General features: G+C 37.4%; 1 protein-coding gene across 1 annotated transcript in view; it reads left to right on the forward strand.

Moving 5' to 3' along the window:
• Positions 1-6,242, forward strand: part of LOC144640205 (uncharacterized) — a 274,821-nt gene that overhangs the window by 15,198 nt on the left and 253,381 nt on the right. The window lies entirely within an intron of this gene.

Here is a 6,242-nt window from a genome sequence, read left to right on the forward strand (position 1 = left end):
TGTGGGTTTATTAAATATCAGTATTTATTGACAAAGAGACTTTGACTACGGATGTCTTAAAAAATATATTTTCCTCAAAAATACGAAGTTTTTTCTACTTTCTTTTCGGCACAAAATGTAAAAACCAAAAAATTCTCAAACCCGCTGCTTCCAATAATTGTAAAAGAAAAACAATGTATTTTATATAATGATTACAGGTCAACATGAAATTTTCGCGCCTTTTAATTCTTAAAAAAGCGAAAAAAGTAGCGAATAATTCGAGAGGTCGCTTATTTATTTGAACAAATTTAAAAAATATATATTCAAATTCACGACATATGTCGAAAAATGACAAAAAGCGTGAAATTATGTGTCGGCAGAAGTATATAATCCAGAAGTCTACATCTCTAGTAACGGGTTATGTGCTATCAGATTCGCGTGTAGGCTATTTTTAGAACAAGCCTCGCGCGAGAAAATAACGTAGACGGCTTTTGCCGCGAACTAGTAACCAATAGCGTAAAAGTATTTTTTACAACGCGCCTTTGATTGGTTAAACAGATTTTTGAAGTTGAGCAAGAAGAGCCGAATTGCTGAAAACAAGCGAACGGCACCACAAAATTTTTTGCTGTTCAAGTTGTCGTTAATCAAAACGTGCATTTAGTGAGGATTTAAACCTACCGGATTGGAATCACTGGTCTCCTCTTTTGTCGATGATGTCAGCTTTGAAGTCGCTAAAAAAATCGGAGCATCCAGTAGAAAGTGTTATGTTTTGGAGTCAGTTCAGATGAGAGATGGCAGCGAGCAAAAAAGAACCTGACTGCTTCGACTCAAATTCAAAAAGTAAAGACACTTTAGATGATTGGAACTCAAGAGATAGAAACAGCTATTACATATTGAAGATGTCTTTTTACATCTTGCCACAGGTTTATTGCTATTGTGGAAAAATTCCAGCTGTCCCAGGAGCGGTTTAAATCGAGCGCGACGACTATATACAAGGTACACCAGTTTAATTGATTGATGTGACAACAACTTTCTGCTTCACGATCAAGCCCTTTTTCGAAGTATAAGGACAGGACGGATAGACAAGAAAAAGAAAGACTTTAGTGACTATTCCTGTGGTTCTAAAGGGTGTCTTTATAGACCTTATGCGTGCAGGGTAGTGAAAGCATAATTTCTAGGCCTGAACTCAAACAATTGCAAGGGAAGTTCGAGTACCGCATTTTAGAAATGCCAACCGAATGCCCTGCTTTTCGGATTTGGAAATTGGAACTTTTTTTCGAGAAGCAAATCTCAGAACTTTAAGGTAATGTACTTGTTTATATATAAATGAAAATACGACTTAAATTCTCTGAACAATCATGATTTCATTCATGCTTTTCGGATATACTTCAAAGTGTGCAGCTAGTTTATTTCTTGTCTTGCTGCCGGCGCCGCAAATAAATAAATTATAAATTTTCTATTTGTTGTTCTGTAATCAAATACGATGAAACTTAATAAGGACATACTTTCCATATGAACGTTTAAGGTACTTATGTTCAAAACTCTCTCGTTAAAATACGAAAGTTCCTCATGTTTGTTTTGGGAGCTCGTCTATGGAAAGCGGCGAAGGGGTTGCCTTTTCACTTGCCTACAAACTTTAAATTTCAACCGACGGTTGAAATCACTATTTAAGACTTCTACGACTGTCAAAACGTTAGAGTTAAAAAGAATGGCCAATGAAAATGATGTGTTTTCAATTGTTGTATCTCTCACTTTCCAAAAATATTCCCAAACAATTTTCAGTTAGCAATTTATCGAAATTCAGAAAACGAGTTAACTCAAAACAATCTTCGAGTCGTGGTTATTTTTGTAGCTCAGGAGCAGGACACTATAATTTTGTTGATGTAAAGACGTTCAGCAAAGCGAAACATACTTTCTTTAACCAAAAATAAATATTTTATTCTACCAAAGGTTCCTTTTTCAATGGTTTTTTGTTCGCCCTTCGAGCACGCATAAACTGCCTATGTAATATTAAATTTAGGGAGTTTATCAATGTAAACGAAAAGCAACTTTTTTCCAACTTATAATCGGATGTTTTTCCATCACAGACCTCATAAAATTAGGTCGTTGATTTGCCTTTATTTCGGAGTATTTTTGACTTAGTTTTTAAGTTTTAATTGTTTTCTGAGTGGCAAGTTCACACAGCACTTTCTCGCGCGCAAGGATGTTCTAAAAATAGCCTACACGCGAATCTGATAGCACGCGCCCCAATGCTAGATGTAGACTTCTAGATTATGTACTTCTGGTGTCGGAAATAGCGCTCTTCAAAACCGCAAAATGAAGTTGTCAGCTTTTTACTTCAGACTCCTGCGCACGAGCAACTGAACGGATAAAGAAGACAGAGGAAGTTCTCGAGGATCACGTTTCGCTGCTTTTCTCTCAATTTTTCCCCACTTCGCTTTCTAAGCGCCACATGAAATATACTTTTCGTATTCTGATCAATATGTCCAGTTTAGAATTAGAAGTAAAAGGGCTATAGTGTAACACAATCTTTCAAAATAGCGAGGGCGCTTTTCGTGTTAAGGAGTCCGTCATGAACTTTCAACAGAATTATACTGCAATGACTGAAATTCATGCCATCTGCTATGGACAATTATACAAAACGTCCAGTACAAAAGCAGTCATTTTTTAAGCTCTCTAAACATTTTCAAAATCCTACAAGACATGCAGATCAAGGTGTTTTAAGACACCGTCCTAGGTGTTTATAATTCTTTCTCTTTGTGGTCCAATTCTTGTACGTATGCCATGTATAACGGCAGAAACAAAACAAACATGCCAACAAAACATCAGGAATCAGACATGAACGTCCAAGGCATTGACTGACAAGTTAATTTATATGTAAATTGGAACGCATACGGTAAACCTCCTTGAACTCAGTAAACTTACACTGTTGCATAATGACCGGCAGTCGAACAAGATCTCAAAAACACTAAATTACCGACAGGTCGATCACAACCATGTTTTTTTAATTCTTGTAAATTAAAAGAATTTAGCCAATCTAAAGTATGATGCGTCTTTTAAACGAAGAGCCTACTCTAGCTTTTTTTATTCGAAGTGATTGATCAGCCTCTGAAGATACTCCGAATGCACTCCGAAGATATTCCGAAGATTTTTCGAAAATTGTCCGAGCTTCGAATATACTCCGAGTCATGGTTGTTCGACGATTGCGATTGCAGAAAGCAAACCCGAAGATCCTCGAAGAACACTCAAACCTGAAGGTGAAAGAAGTACATCCGAGGGATGCCGAAGATGTTCGGACACTTGTAAAGATTAGGGAAGGCTTTCAAGGATTCGTGTGAACATTTTGTTTTTATTCCCATTAGCTTCACTAAAAAGGGAAAGGTTGGAGGATTCGGGAATGGTGACGTGCCATGACGTTCCGGATGCCTAACATTTGTCGCTGTGTTGTTAAGTTTTTATTCACAATTAAAGAAAAGCAGCCATCACTAGTAACTTTGGCAGTAAGAGATCAATGACTTAGGTGAACTTTAGCCGGACTTAGCTGTCTCGCCCTGCTCCTAACAGGCGTAAGTCAACCAAGCGTGATATTTATCTGAGCCGCGAGAAACTGGCACGAGACTCTGAAACACGAAAATAACAAATCTGGGAAACATGCCTATCAAAATGCCGATGCCATGGTGATGTCAAGTTCCTGACACAACATTCTGTGCTACCAAATTAATTTCAGATAAATTTTAGATAAACTCGCAAAGTTTGGCAGGGTATGGTTGAATCGTAAAAAAGTTATAAGCGTTTAAAGTCAGGGCGGGCCTCAAAAGTTCCCCCCCCCCCCCGGTCTGAATACGGGGTATTCCGCCTATTGACGTTTTCGATAAAGAAAACAAATTAAAACAATTGCGATAAAAACCATTTGCGGCACTGACTTAAACCAAGATACCTTAGGGGCCATTTGTGACCCTGATTACGCGAGCATTACCCGCTGTCTAGTCAATGCCAATAAAAGTCCCTCCTAATTCACATGTTACGCATTTGCTGAGAATGAAGGGCTTTTGATCCTCAGTAATAATTATCATAGGTAAAGGTAAAGGTAAACTTTATTTATTCAGGGTGGCCCATTGAGCACAATGGCTGGTATCCAGAGGGGCCCTGCTAAGTACAATTTCTAAAAAATAGAGGATAATACATGGTTGCGCGGAGATATGAAATTTATCTTCGAGTGTTCAAATCGATAGCTCACGAGTAAGCGCAGCGAACGAGTGAGATATCGGATTTGAACACGAGAAGATGAATTTCATATCACCAAGCAACCACGTATTATTCTGTTTATTATATAAACCTACTAATTACGATGTTTTTGACGATTTTTCGAAGATTTCCGACCATTTTCCGAAGATTTCCGAAAATTTTCAAAATGTTTTTCGAAGGTTGTACGAATGATTCCGAACATTTCCGAATGCAAGGCTGATTGTCCGAACAAAATTGCATTTGTTTATCGTTTTACTCTATATTGCTGATCCTGATCTACGCCAAGATCCGGCTTCACTTCGCTGCTGTTAAAATTTGTACAAGTGGGCCTTGCATTATTTTGGTACCGTTAACAAGAAACCCCTCAGACGTTCTTTCACTGGGCAACATAGTGGCGCATTTTCTTAGGTGTAAAGTTCTACTTCTTTAGGTTATTTTCTATAACTGGTCTCTTGTAACCCTTCCTCTATTGACTCTATTGCTTATAACTGACTTTCTTTATGCACGTCTAATACGTATGCGCTTGGAAGTGCTTTCGACCTTTTCGGACCTCTTCGAGATTTAGCAGTGGTAGTCGTATGGTTGCTGTAATGTTCTTTAGAATGTTCCAGATTTCCTGTAAGAGATCCGAAGCACTCGAATGCTCTTCGTAAATAATCGCGCGAGACCGAAAAATAGTCCACCTTAACAAAAAAAAAGTCTGTAAAATTAAGGTGAGGTAAAACTAACTGCTTTCTGTCAAAATTAGAACCGACAGCTGAGAAATAGGTAAGATGTTAACCGATAGATAAGAAATGGCTCAAATCTTAACTGATAGCTGATATCAACACCTCACCCTACCCTTAAGTTGAATTTTTACCTGGCACATAAATTAATAAAATGTCGTTTCTTTCTTTTAGCAAAGTTTGGAAAGATCTTGTTAACGATGTGCAAGTGGATATATTTATCGCTGCTTGTGATGGTCTTATCAGTGTGGAAACTTAAAGGTAAGATGTTAGATGATAAAATCATTTGAGACGAAAACATTTCTGCGGCATGAAAAACTTATAATTGCCATGACATGTATAAACATGGCAATATTTTGTTTACAGTAAAAAGTAGATGCAGTAGGTAAAAATCGGACGAACATCGTAAAACGCTGGTTATACCTCTCTGGGCTTAGAATTTCGTCAGGGGTTTTGGCTTGGCTGTTTACAGTTGAGTTTATTTCAAAAAGGGGTTTTCAGTAACGTCATATAAAACCGTTTCGCTAACATGCAGCGTTTTAAAGTATCTCATGAACGATGTATTGCAAAAGCCACTCTGATGAAAAGATTTAATTGATGTCCACTTTGTTTGCAAACTTGTTTATTGTCCATTTTACATTGAACTGCAATGTTCTATGAGGACGTTACTGGGTTGACATGGACATTTTGAATGGAAGGTAGATTATATCCAGTGGGACTAATAATCGGAATAGGGCGGGTATAACCGACATTGACGGATTAAACATTTAAAAGTCGGTTTTATAATTTAGATAGGCTTTCACATGTCTAGCATTAAGAAAAATTGTCTACTTGGCGTAGGTTTGGATTTTTCCGCTGTGATAAGATGTATGTTAAACATTGCAATCGGATTGAACCAACGACCTTGGTTCCAAAATATATGTTTTGTCACAAGAAGTAATCTGGAAAAATTAATCTTTTACTTCTTAACAAAAAGTCCGTTAGTTTTGTGTCGAATTATATTTGCTTTTTGAAACAGCATGAACAATATCACGTATCTCATAACAGTTTGACAGTTTTTATGTTACAAGGTTGCTATTTCATTTTAAATTATAACCACATATCTGACATTATCGCATTCTAAATTACAGTTGTGTATTGCACACGATGCGACTTTGACTTAGATGTCGCCAGAAGGACCATTCACTTCGATTCATTATCGGGGAAGGATTGGGAGTTCTGTGTATACTCACGTTGCAGCTGTGTTATCACGGCCTTACCGGAACATCATATCCGGTTGCACTTTAATACTTT

Source organism: Oculina patagonica, unplaced genomic scaffold (assembly GCF_052425735.1).
Source record: "Oculina patagonica isolate OP01 unplaced genomic scaffold, crgOcupat unplaced2, whole genome shotgun sequence".
NCBI classification, from domain to species: Eukaryota; Metazoa; Cnidaria; class Anthozoa; order Scleractinia; family Oculinidae; genus Oculina; species Oculina patagonica.